This window comes from Lithobates pipiens, unplaced genomic scaffold (assembly GCF_037356315.1).
Source record: "Lithobates pipiens isolate NorthernLeopardFrog02 unplaced genomic scaffold, aLitPip1_a1.2 Scaffold_16, whole genome shotgun sequence".
NCBI lineage: Eukaryota > Metazoa > Chordata > Amphibia > Anura > Ranidae > Lithobates > Lithobates pipiens.
Genome location: NW_027507748.1, coordinates 655,125,861 through 655,140,041, shown reverse-complemented (window position 1 = coordinate 655,140,041; position 14,181 = coordinate 655,125,861). Strand labels below are relative to the sequence as shown.

Here is a 14,181-nt window from a genome sequence, read left to right as displayed (position 1 = left end):
CAGTATGGTGGCCCGTAATTATGGGAGGAGCCCGGAGGGTATATAATCAGACCACCCACAACGGTCTGTGTCGGTTCCAGTGCAAGGTACCCACCCACCCATTTCCCTTCTTAGAGTACTTCACTTAAAACACGTTTCTCTACAGAAACATCCATTTACTTTCTTAAGGTATGCGGCCTTCTCTTGGCATATCGCCCAGCAGAGCAGGGCTCACCGCCCAGCTCACCAGGGCTTACCTTACAGCAGACCAAGGGCACAATTCAGGTCTATTTTATGTTGTTAGTCTTGTGACGTGTTTATGTGTTCTTTCATATCTCTTACAGCGGAGGGCTCCAACCATAAATACTATATATACAATTAGAGGTTGAAGCTCGTAAATATCAGATCAAATTTCAAATTTTTTTTGTTTAAAGAAAAAAAAAAAGTTAGACTGTTTTGCAGATTTTCAAACAGAACTGTAATGTATTATATGCTGGCCATACAAAAACAATGTCTTCCATCAAAAAAAAAAATGTAATTTTAAGAACTTTCGTTCGATTTTCTAATCGTTAGTGGGGTCAAATCGATGTTTGTTTTCAAACACAGTGATGGGAAAATTTTGAAATAAATAGAAAACTTCTTGGTCAAAGGAATTTTTAGACAGTGTATGCGGTTATCGTTCAGAAATTACATTCATTTTAAAACAGAATGTTAAAAGCAAGTGAAATTTTCAAACAACATTCTTTCATTTAGCGAATGTACAAAGATTTTTCGTATGAATATTCTCATCTGAAAATTGATCCGTATGGCTAGCATAAGGCACACCTATGTAGTTTGCTTTTGATCCGTTTCTGCAGTGCTTTTTGCTGTGCATTTGATTTTTGCAAATATGATTTGCAATTTGCATGTTTGCATTTTTATTATGCTTTTTTTTTTTTTTTTTTTTTACCCAATTTGTTGCTTTTCTGCAGCTTCTCCATTAGGCCTGATTCACACCTATGCATTTTTAGCGCTTTTTGCATTTTGCAGATTTGCACTACAGAACGTGTTCCATAGGAAACCATGTTAAATAGTCTGTAGTGCAAATCTGCAAAATGCCAAAAGCACTAAAAATGCATAGATGTGAATCAGGCCTTAAAGTATAATGAACCAAAAAAGCACCGTTTTGCATTGAAAAAAGTCCTTGACCCTTTCCAAATACGCAACGGCTGAAAAAAAAGCATAGATGTGAACGTGTCCCATAGGAGACCATGTTAAATGAACTGTTCTGTGTTTCTGCAGAAAACACCAAAGAACACATAGATGTGAAACATTTAGTAAAATAATAAGGTTAAAAAAATTGTAATTAACCCTTTATAGTACAAAAAGAGCAAATCGCTACTGCAAGGGGTTAATTTTTTCTTTACTTTGGAACAGTGAAAGTAATATTTACAGTAGAGATTATTTTGTACTATAAAGGGCTAAATTTAGTTTAACTCCATTATGTTACTGGCCGATTAATCAATTATGAAAACGGTAATCGATTCATTTCATAATTGATTAGTTGTTGATCAATCGATTAGTTGTTTCGGCCCTAATATATAGTATATATATATATATATATATATATATACATATATATATATACACACACACACACACACACACATACTGAATTTTTTATATTTTTTTATTTTTTTTAGCAGAGTGGAGAAGGATTAGAACCAAGTCTTTATTTCTGTCTGTATTCTTGCTAGATAGAGCCTCTCTCTTGATTTATCCCAGTGACCATCGTTAAAAAGGATCCCAGAACAGAAGTTTTTTTCCCCCAGCAAATAAATGTAATTATGTATGTCACGCGTTTCATCTCACACATGCGCAGTACTGCAAGATCTCTAGGTATGGGAGTTCCCTGAAGGCAACGGTGATGTTGCCTTCCCAGGGGGCATCTGTGCAGCCAGGGCTATGTCACCACTGCCGTCAGGGAACCAGAAAGTGCAATAGAAGAATGGTACGTAAACAGAAAAACATTAAAAAAATTTAGGCAATTAATTACACATGAGCATGCAGAAATGAATGCTGATGTGAAAGTTAGACCCCTTTACACTGAGGGTATTTTGCAGGCGCTATAGCATTAAAAATAGCGCCTGCAAAATGCCCTAAAACAGTTGCTCCATGGTCTCCAGTGTGAAAGCCCAAGGGCTTTCACACTGGAGCGGTGCGCTGACTGGGCATCAGAAAAAGTCCTGGCATCAGCTTCTTTGGAGCGGTGAACTCACCGCTTCTCCACCGCTGCTCCTCATTGAAATCAATGGGGCAGTGCTGTGATACCGCCAGCAAAACGCCGCTCCGGCAGCATTTTGCGGGCGGATGTAACCCCTTTTTGGCCTCTAGCGGGGGTTAAAGCCTCCCCGCTAGTGGCCGAATATCGCTGCTAAAACGGTGCTAAAAATAGCGCCGCTTTACCGCTGATGCCCTAGGTGGCGCAGTGTAAAAGGGGCTCTTAGACCCCTTTCACACTGGGTTGCTTTGCAGGCGCTATTGCGCTAAAAATTGCGCCTGCAAACCGCCCTGAAACAGCCGCTGCTGTGTCTCCAATGTGAAAGCCCTGAGAGCTTTCACACTGGAGCGGTGCGCTAGCAGGACTGTAAAAAACGTCCTGCTAGCAGCATCTTTGGAGCAGTGAAGGAGCGATGTATACACCACTCCTTCACCGCTCCTGCCCATTGAAATCAATGGGGCAGCGAGGCTATACCGCCGGCAAGTTTCCTCAGGGGGTTTCCTCCATGTTAAAAAGGTTCAGATAGGCTGCTCTGCTCACTTGTGGGTGAATCCAGTGCTTTGTGGTGGTTTTAACCCTTTCTTGGCCGCTAGCAGGGGGGTAAAACCGAATACCGCCGCTAAAACAACAGTAAAGCGGCACTAAAAATAGCGCCATTTTACCACCGACAGCAATCCCGCCCCAGTGTAAAAGGGGCCTTAGGGAAGGGGGGGGGGGGACAATGACAGCATATCCAACATTTTTTAATTCACTGGAATAGCAAGTAAGGGAAATTTTCCCAAGGCATCGTGGTAAACTAATGCCGCGTAAACACGAGCGGATTGTATGGCATACTTAGTCCGTCATACAATCCGACGGACAATCCGGCGTACTTTCCACTGAACGGACTTGACCACACACGGATACACAAACAGTCCATCGAAAGCTTGCGCGATGACATGTACAGCACGTACGACGGGACTAGAAATAGGAAGTCCAAGACACAGCAAAGCACCCTTCCGCCGTGTAAATCCTTTCTGGGCATGCGCCATTCTTAGTCCGTCGAACTAGCATACTGACGACCGTATTGTCCGCTGAAACCAAAGTACGACGGACAGATTTTTGGAAAAACCGAAAATCTTAGTACTCCGGACTGCACGCTGAAAAAGTCAGCTGAAGCCCACACACGAGCGGATTGTCCGCTGAAATGTGTTTCAACGGACTAAGTACGTCAAACAGTTTGACCGTGTGTACGCGGCATTACATCTAAAAAGGTGAATTACTTTTCACTTTCCGTCATGTTTCTGGTACATAAAATTAAGCGAAAGCCAAAAAAATAAACTGACCAGGGTTTGAACCCTTCCCTATTCTATCCAAAACTGAAAGAAATAATAAAAGTTTTCGCTAAACATACATTTTAAGTTTTTTTAAAATAGTTTTGTAGAACTTTTTATGAGTTTATGCCCTTTTTCATTTCAGGAATTCAGATAAGATGTAGAGGTCTTAGTAAAAAAGTAGTTATCATTTGTTTTCCTTGGCTTCTATGTGAAACACTCAACTTGTAGCTTGTAGCTAACTATTTATATGAGAAAGCAGGAAGCACCTAGGTGAGCCGATCGGTCTCAGCACAGCTCGGTGTTTGGCTGTGTCATGGAGGTAATGCCGCAGAACACATTTATAAATGGTCTTTACACTATCTAGGAATAATAAAGGCTATTTGGATATTTCCAGCCATCACTCAGTTCCCCCTCTGTAGAGTTATTTAATGTTGCAGCAAAACACAATTATTTGATGTTACGATTGTGAACTTGGCGATAAGTAGTTTAATCATTCCCCTTTGTCCCTGGAGGACTGTACGGCTTAGCGGCCATGCAATGAATGTATATATTTATATGAATGGAAATATTCATCTTCTGCTCTTGTGGTGTTTGATGGAGTGAGTGATTCTAAACCTCCATCTACAAGACAAGCCAACGGTCCTGGAAAAATATCCCCAACTATCTCTAGTGAGGAAATCAATCATTAGTCTGTCATTTTATCTTGGCTCTGTAAGCCTCTGACTAGTGGTTGTTACAGCGGCTCTTCAGTCATTTTTTCAACTTTCCATCTATTAAATCTTCTCCCCTTGTTGTTTTAACTTTGGATAGTAAAACATTTTTTTTGCCAGTAAATATCTTATACAGTCCACTTCCTGTTTCTTGTCTGGTCATTGGCCTAGGCTTATGATATCATGCAGAGCTTGATGTCTAACTCTTGTGACAGTTTGCCAGGAAGGGAGGGGGTGAGTCATAAGAGGGTCAGTGGGAGCTGCAGAGCTGTAGGTGTGCCTCTGTGTGACTGTGTAAATCCAGGAAGTGAACAGGCAGCAGCTTCAGCTGCCCACAGTTAAAATGGCTGCAGCCAGACTTGCACACGATCGGAAATTCGGCCAACGAAAGACAGATGAGAGCTTTTGATTGGAAAATGCTGTCATATGTATGCTCCATCGAACTTTTGCTGACCGAATTTTGGGCAACAAAAGATTGAAAGCATGTTCTCAATTTTTCGGTTGGAAAAAGTTCCTATCCGAAAATTCTGTTGTGTGTATGCTCCATCGTACTTTTGCTGGCAAAATTTCAGCCAGCAAAAGATTGAGAGCATGTTCTCAATTTTTCCGTCGGAAAAAGTTCCTATCCGAAAATGCGTTTGTGTGTATGCAATTCCGACGTGCCAAAGCTCACGCATGCTTAGATTCAACTACGAGACGGAAGTTATTGGCTGCTGGCTATTGAACTTGATTTTTCTAGTCCCATCGTATGCGTTGTACGTCACTGCGTTCTTGACGGTCGGAATTCGGTGTGACCTTGTGTATGCAAGACAGCTTGAGCGAAATTCCGTCGGAATTCCGTCGGGAAAACCATAAGAGCTTTTTCCGACCATAATTCAGATCGTGTGTACGCGGCATCAGTGTAGGGAGATTTCTGCAGCATATTTGGCAAGTACAGAATCACAGTATATATAAAATAATATGCAAAGTGGGTGGAGAGAAGCTTCAGAATGTCAAAGATGTTTTTATTACAAATTATGTGAGCAGACTGCAGTTCCTCTTTAAAGTGAAGCCTAATGCCCCGTACACACAAGCGGATTTTCTGTCGGAAAAAACTTGGATGTTTCTTTCTGACGGAATTCCGCTCAAGCTTGGCTTGCATATACACGGTCACACAAAAGTTCTCTGAACTTTCAACCATCAAGAACACGGGGGCGTACAATGCTACGATGAGCCGAGAGAATGAAGTTCAATGCTTCTGAGCATGTGTCAAATTGTTTCCGAGCATGCATAGGAATTTTGCGCGTGGGAATATGTACAGACGATCGGAATTTCCGATCGGAACTTTTTCCGACCGAAAAATCGAGAACCTGCTCCCAATCTTTTGCTGGCTGGAATTCTGCAAGTCCAATGGAGCATACACACGGTCGGAATTTCTGACCAAAAGCTCACATCCGACTTTTGCTGGTGGGATTTTTGATTGTGTGTATGGGGCTTTAGATATTTTAAAGAAAATCACTAAATACACAGAGAAAATTCATATATAAGACCTCCTGCTCACTGGCCTTAAAATAAACACCACTTTTTCATATGATGTCCACCTGGATCGATGAATGGCCCGCTATTTGTCCAAGTTGTAATGGCTATCCAAGTAATTAAGCCTAACTCCAGGCAACATTGTATTGTAGCTTTCAACAGTAGAGAAGAGTAGATATATGGGCAAAATTATTTCTTTTAGTTTTGGTTAACCGCTTGCCGACCAGCCGCCGTCATTATACTGTGGCAGGTCGGCATGATCCTGCAAATTGCTGTAGCTGTATGTTGGCTCGTGGGATCGGGATAGCAGACGCATGTGCCTGCTGCACTGCGGGGGTGCTGATGCTCGTGGCTGAAGGTCGCAATGACCACCAGCCATGAGAGATCACGGGCACGAGAGGCAGAACAGGGAAGTGTGTGTGTAAACACAAAAATTCCTGTTCAGTGAGGAATGACAGATCGTGAGTTCCTAATAGCTAGGAACCACGATCCGTCATCCCCTCTAGTCAGTCCCCTCCCCCTACAGTTAGAAACACACACAGGGAACACAGTTAACCCCTTGATCGCCCCCTAGTGTTAACCCCCTCCCTGCCAGTGACATTTTTACAGTAATCAGTGCATTTTTATAGCACTGATCGCTGTATAAATGCCAATGGTCCCAAAAATGTGTCAAGTGTCCGCCATAATGTCGCAATCTCGATAAAAAAATCGCAGATTGCTGTTATTACTAGTAGATAAAATAATAATAAAAATGCCATAAATCTATCCCCTATTTTGATGGGCAGAGATAGGTGGCAGTGATGGGCAATGATCGGTTACACTGATAGGCAGCACTGCTAGGTGCCACTGATTGGCACCATTGGTGGTCATTGATAGGTGGCACTTGTGGTCATTGATAGTGGCACTCATGGGCATTGATAGGTGGCACTGTGGGCACTGGAAGGTGGCAATGGCAAGTGGCACTGGCAGGGGGTACTAGGGGCCACAGATGAGGCATAATTGCTTCTTCCTTTTTGGGACCGATGTCCCTTGCAAATAAGCCGGTGACCGGCTTTTTTTCTCCTCACACTGTCAGTTTGGGGAGAAACAAAAAGATTACTGAGCTTTTATTTAAATCATGTGATCAGCTGTCACTGGCATAGTTGCCAACGGTCCCGAATTTCCTGGGACATTCCCGGGATTAGAACATTTGTCCCGAATTAATTTTGTCCTGGGAAATTCGGTTTGTCCTGGGAAATTCAAATTCCCCATTTTTCGCCGCCGGCCGCTAGAGGTCCCCGGCTGGTGGAGACAATGTCTCCGCTGGCCGCCATTTTAATGAAGACCAGAAGCTGGTCTGCAATAAAGATGCTGCGGCGCCGCAGTTCAAAGTCTCCGTGCGGCAACGATGGCGTGCCGTGTCTTGGGGCCAGTCTGGATGTCGGGGGCCAGTCTGTGGATGTCGGGGGCCAGTCTGGCTGTCGGGGGCCAGTCTGTGTATGTCAGGGGCCAGTCTGTGTATGTCAGGGGCCAGTCTGTGTATGTCGGGGGCCAGTCTGGATGTCAGGCGCCAGTCTGGATGTCGGGGGCCAGTCTGTGGATGTCGGGGGACAGTCTGTGGATGTCGGGGGCGCTAGTGAGTCTGGATGTCAGAGGGGCCAGTCAGAGTCTGGATGTCAGAGGGGCACCAGATGTTAGGAGGACTGATGGGGACACCATATGTAAGGAGGGGCTCTGCTGATGGAGACAGATGTGAGGAAAGCTGCTCTGATGGGGCACCTGATGTAAGGAGGGACTCTGCTGGGGGTACCTGATGGCATCTGGTGGCAGACAACGTGGCTAGTGACGCGCTCAGGGCTCCCACTGATTCTGCATTATGGGGAGTTGAATGATTTCATTTCATATTACAATATAATAATAGAAATAATGCGCTTCAATCACCATAACAATCATGGCGCCGGGATGATTGAAGCGCTAACACCAGGTATTTGGAGTATCTTTATCTGCTGATTGTCAAACTCTGGAAAACACATATTGTTATTGTGGTGTAGGATCGGGGGGCTGCTGTCCCTCCATCCCTCCCCCCCTTTCCCTTTCCCTCTCCATCCCGCATTCATCTCAGACACTAACCACACCCATTTGAGCCACGCCCTATGTAAGCCACACCCACTATTTTACGGAAACCACGCCCATAGTTTGCAGAGCGCGCCACATTTTCACCTTTTCCTATGCCACACCTATAACTGCATGCCCCGCCCCCTAATTATAACACAACTCCACCTACTGCCAAAAAAGTGTCCTGATTTTTTTATTTTTTACAATGTTGGCAACTATGCATTGGCTGACAGCTGATCACGTGGTAAGGGGCCGGGACCAGCCCCTTACTCGGATCTGTGATCAGCCGAGTTTCAGTGACTCAGTGATCACAGCGTGCAGGGAGCCTGCAAAGGAGAGGCCGTCATATGACGGCCTCCCGGAAATTCAGGATCGCGGTCTGGCCGTCAAACTGCACATGGGGGTTTTCACTGTCAGAGCAATAAGGATTTGGAACTCTCTTCCAAAATTGCTGGTGGCAGCGGGAAGTATGGATATTTTTAAAAGACTCTTGGATGTGTATCTGAAAGAACACAACATACAGGGATATGGGAAATAATTATAAACACGGACACACGTAAACCTACACAGGTTGAACTGGATGGACTGTTGTCTTTATTCAACCTTCCCTACTATGTAACTACAGTATGTAACTATATATGTATGCTGAAACCCCCCTACTGTGATATGCAGTGTCTGTGAGAGAGTAAAACGTGTGAGAGGGTAAAGAAAGCTTTTTGTTTACTTCATGAGGCTTGTGAGTCACATAGTAACTGAAGTTGAGAATTCTTTAGACCGGCATACCGGAGCCATTAGTTGTACTTTTAGAGTCTGGTCACAGCTGGGTCTTCTTTGACCTTCTATACCACTATTGCCAAAGAAGACATTTCTTTAAACAGCTGATGTGCAAATCTGCAGCTGGTTGGAGAAACATTTTTAATGGTGCAAAATGTGTCTGCAAACCCAGACAGTCTGTGTCTCCCCAGGCCTGTGATAGCCTAACATGCTGGGACTAGCTTAGTAGTAGCTGGTGGGACATAGTTTCAGTCTGATTTATTGAACCAGGGACACAAAAAAGTGGTCACCACAATGAGTTCTAGGAATCCTGGGAACTCCTGAGGGATGAGACTGGTGAAAAGTTTCCTTATTTGGTCAGTGCAGACCGAGGTCCACAGCTGGTATTATTGATGAGCTCATCTCTGCGTAGGCCAAACTCCTGGGTTCCTTTTTATCCCCATCCTGCCTGTTAAACATTATTTCCTTCAAGTGCCCCTTGACCTTGACTGACATTCAGCGTAGATCAAAGGATACAGAGGCGTATTTAAACACTACTGAAAGAAATAAAGCAAAATTGGACTTTCCTTTTCAAGCCGATACTTTGCGGCTTTCTAAAAGCGATGGGTTCTTCACATTCCTTCATAGTAATTGGAGTTTTGCAATGAAAGCTTCAATTAGAAACTGAAAGTATTGGACAATTCAGGGTTTTCTAATACGCTGAACAATTACCTGCTCTAAAGCTTTTACAGGGAAGAAAGAGAAAAAAAAAGTGATATATATATATATATATATATATATATATATATATATATATATATATATATATATATATACACACGCACACTGTATTGTCAAAAGTATTAGGGCGCCTGCCTTTACATGATTTTTAATGGCATCCCAATCTTCATCTGTAGAGTTCAATATTGAGTTGGCCCACCCTTTGAAGCTATAACTGCTTCAACTCTTCTGGGAAGGCCGTCCACAAGGTTTAGGAGTGTGTCTATGGGAATGTTTGACCATTTTTCCAGAAGAAGATTTGAGGTCAGAAACTGATGTTTTACAAGAAAGCCTGGCTCGCAGTCTCTGCTCTAATTCGTCCCAAAGGTGTTCTATTGGGTTGAGGTTGGGACAATGTGCAGGCCAGTCAAGTTCTTTCACCCCAAACTTGCTCATACATGTCTTTTTGGACCTTGTTTGTGCACTCATGTGCAGTCATGTTGGAGCAGGAAGGGGCCATCCCCAAACTATTCCCACAAAGTTGGGAGCATGAAATTGTCCAAAATGTCTTGGTATGCTGACGCCTTAAGAGTTCCCTTCACTGGAACTAAGGGGTCAAGCCCAACCACTGATAAACAACCCCACACCATAATCCTCCCTCCACCAAATCTTCCCTTGCTTTGTCTAAAATGAAACAAAAAAAGTTTTGTCTATATTTCTTCTTAGCACAACAAATAATACTTGGTTCTGTATTCTCTAAAAAGGGCAGTACTGGGAGATGGATAGGGGGTGGAACCAAAAGACAGTGCTTGGAGGTGGGTAGGGAGTGGAGACAGGAGGGGACTTGGAATATGGAGTACCTGTACCTATTCTCTGAGGAAAAAAAATCCTGGTCAAGTGTCTATCTATCTTTCTATCTATCTATTGTAGCACTAACCCCCGAAGGAGCTGCTGAATTTTTCTGTGCTTACTGATTACCTCCGCCAGCTCACACTCGTTGTCCTTGTCTAGGGGTTCCCAGGGTTGAAGACCCAGTAACTGCAGAGACCGACATTTGAATTCCTTGTTAGGATTTTTATTTTGCATAAAACAGTTGAACAAACTCAGTCTCTTTGTTGGGAATAGAGGGTATCAGGGTAAAGTTTAGCTCAGGTGCTTGGAACTGCTGACTTCAATAAAAGTCTCTCTCTCTATGTACGCAATCCAGGGAATAGCCACTCTCAACTGGATTCTTTAACTGTTGGATAAATCCTTAAGTTTGGGTTTAGCAGCCAACAGGTAATTCTAGCTTTTCAAAGTCTCTCACACAGACTTGGTTGGAAACTTAGTTATAACTGTAAGGATAGAATTAGGAATCTTTCTTACTGTACCAGAATCTTTTAGCCGGTCCGGCGTTACTGTAAGGATTGAGGATTCAATCAATGTCCATGGCAGCTCAGCTTCCAGGCTCTTACCGAGCAGCCAGCCTTGTGCGTGGCTCTCTTACTGAAGAGTCCTCCTCTGGTCACGTGTAGAGTTGCTGGGCCTCTCCAAACCCGAGATGGCACAGGAACACCTTAGAATCCTCCTTCCAGTTACTGCGCCTCAAACTAGCCAGTTCTGAGGCTCGGAAACAGATGGATCTGCACCCCAGGCCATGAGGGCCCCTGGGGGCTGATCAGGAAGACCAGGATCACAGAGTCAGCAACAACTTCTGGACCGGAACCCAGAACCACGTGACTTCGGCACCTTAAGTACCCTCTTCTGGATTACACAGTGAGACAAATGTGCCCACTGATTGGCTCCGAGATGAAGATTGGTACCCAATGCGTCCAACCAGGCTGTGTTCTAAAGCCTCCCACAGGTGTACAACCCCACCTATGACCAGGCAGAACTTCTATACAGCCCAGCCAAACCGATGCCAAAGTACAATTTAGCACAATTAACCCCAAAACTTACTATAGTTTTGAGTAAAAACTAAATTTAAATACATAGCGTGGACTCGTTAGGAGTACCGGCACTACACTATATTGTACTACTACTGTGGTCCTTATGAAGCCTAAAAGGTAGACTTACTCAGGGACCAACATACTGAATATACAGCTTGTGCTACATCATAGGGGCCCAAAAGTAATGGAGGGTCCTTCCAGGCCACCATAGAAAGTGTACAGCACAACTTCTCTTGGAGTCCGGTCCCAACATATGTGACTAACACACTGAATGTGACACCAGTAAATATGCCCAATTGTTTAGTGGGTATAGTGGTACAGAGAGCATAATAAGTGATTGTGGTATCAAAAACAGGTAAAAGGGTGATCTGCACATTGGAAGATCCACAGTGAATATCAATCTGCCGAGAGGTCTTGAACATATTTTGGTATTATTATTATTATACAGGATTTATATAGCTCCAACAGGTTATGCAAAGCTTTACGGTATCAACAAAAGTTCTGAAGGAGTTGTAATCATTTTTTTTTCAGATTATTGTTAATAGTCCATTCTCTACTAGGCTCACACTTCCTGCTACAGTTGCCGAAATTAAAATATCCCTACATACTGCCCGCAGCAAGGTGAGATCTGGGATTACCCGGGCAGAGGTCTTCTGCTGGAGTCCAGAAGAGAGATTAGACGTCAGTGGGTGTTCAAACCCGCCTGCTATTATTAAACAGACTCTGGTGTCAAGTTCTTTTGCGTGTAGATGACAGGTTCACTTTAAAGCAGGAGCACGTAAAGAAAACCAAATATAGTTTTTCTTCAGATAAACAGTTTTTCCACTTTTTTTGTCAGTCTGTTACACTGAACTGCACATGACCCTTTGTAATCATCTTGGTTTAGTATCATGATACTTATAAGATCAGAATCAAAGCTAGATAATAATATGAAACTGGGATTACTTATTCAATCGGGATACCGCAGCCTGGTGTTATCTCAGCTTAATAAATAATCTGTAAAGTATTAAATGTAATGAGGACTCCACGATACTCTATTATCCGCCATTGGACAGAATCCTATCTCCTGCCTTTCTATTAGATGCTTTATGACTGGAAATAATTGAATAACACAGCAGATATAATTTGAACGACTCAAGCAAAGGTCAACAATAATGATTAAATCAATGTTTATATTAAGCACTAATAACTTAATGTATTTTTTCGTAGGTAATAATGTGATTTACTGATTGTTTTAAAGGGTCTTAAAGAAGGGTATCTAAAACCCATTAAGATCTAGTGCAAAATGTTAGCAGGGGCCCATCTTATTGTAAGACAGAAGGCTTTGGCGGGCCTGTTCAGACATTTTGAATAAGGGAAGAGTTTGTTCTTTCTTGGTGAGCTTTCCAGTGTTCAGAGGTTCATGATTCCCATACTGGGTTCCCAGGAATAGGTAGCATACTTCAAGGGAGATAGGCAAGGTATGGTCTATGTCAGGCTGGCCTGCTGTAATTATTTACCTGCCAACGTACCCCGCCACTTGGGCTTTTCCTATATGCTTGATGAAGGGGTCTTGCGTGGCCCCGAAACATTCATTTTTTTTTTTTTTTTGCTGTGATGTGATCATCAAATAAAGCATTGGTACCTTTTTGGAGATCTTTGGTGTGTTGGTTCCATATCCTTTGCTCTGAGTGCTTTTGGTCTCCAGCCGGTGGTTGCTGCAGAACCCACTTAACTGACAAACTTTTTCCAGAAAAGTGTGCATTAGGAATTTTTCTCTGGTCTCCTATACTTGGTACCCAGCGGGTACCCACCCCTAGAGACAGAGTGCCAGAGTATTTCAGCACTGCACCCCCTCTATACGGGCAGGGTAGTAAGGAACATGATTTATTCTCTACATACTGTATGTAATGATCAGATTCCCAGCCAGCTAGGAGACCTTTCCACACTGTTGCTGTCAGCCTGAATGCCCGCAATTGGTGTCCTCCTTGGAAAGGAATATCCCACAAACACCAGATCACCCACAAACATACAGGTTATACACTCATTCTCAGCTTCAGTCAACACATGTTTATTACCAGATGACAGAGTGCCATGCTTAGTGCCTTCTTAAGAATGGACGTGTGTTCTCGGATTCCCATAAAAGTTACTCTTATTCATCTAACACTGCTTATACCTTTTTAAAATAGATTTTCTTAGTGTCTATATAAAGGGCCTGTTCATATTACTTTAAGCACGACAACACGTTTTATTTTTATGCGTTGACCTTTGTTGCATTAAGGTACCTAATTTACGTTGGATGGTCCTTATTGAACTTCTCACATTGAAAACAAATATTTTATGCCATCACATCTAGAAATTTGTTATGCATTTTATGTTCTATTCTGGAGGAATGATCATCCTCTATTGGAAAAAGCTGGGTCCTCCAACATTGGCCTCCTGGAAGGGTTTGATAAACGCATTACTCTATGAGGCTGCCGGTGAAGAAAATGTCCCAAAAAGTTCACTGGGGTTTGGAGCGGTTGATGAAATTCAATACATTATAATAATTGAATAGTCTGTATGTATGTGGTTTCATTTAGATAAGTATTAGTATACCTGCATCTCCACTCTGTGGTTTGGAGTACACTCCTTTGTTAGATAATGGAGGTGGGGGGAGGGGGTTGCAGTAGGGGATGATAACCTGCGGATGGATCAACCTTTTGAGATGAGCCTTTTAAATATATTGACCTGGCTTCTTAGAATACTCATTGCCACCTGGGTCTATAGGGCTGCACCCTGTGCCTTCTTACATTGAGTAAGGCTCTGCACCCTTTCAGTCTTTGGCTATTCAGACTGAACAACCCTGTATATGGTCAGCTATTTATTAAGGATTGATTCACACCTATGCATTTTTAATGCTTTTTGCATGTTGCAGATTTTCACTA

At 43.1% G+C, this 14,181-nt stretch overlaps 1 protein-coding gene across 1 annotated transcript in view; it reads left to right on the top strand.

Moving 5' to 3' along the window:
• Nucleotides 1-14,181, top strand: part of ARHGAP42 (Rho GTPase activating protein 42) — a 531,185-nt gene that overhangs the window by 312,066 nt on the left and 204,938 nt on the right. The gene's annotated exons all lie outside the window — the stretch shown is intronic.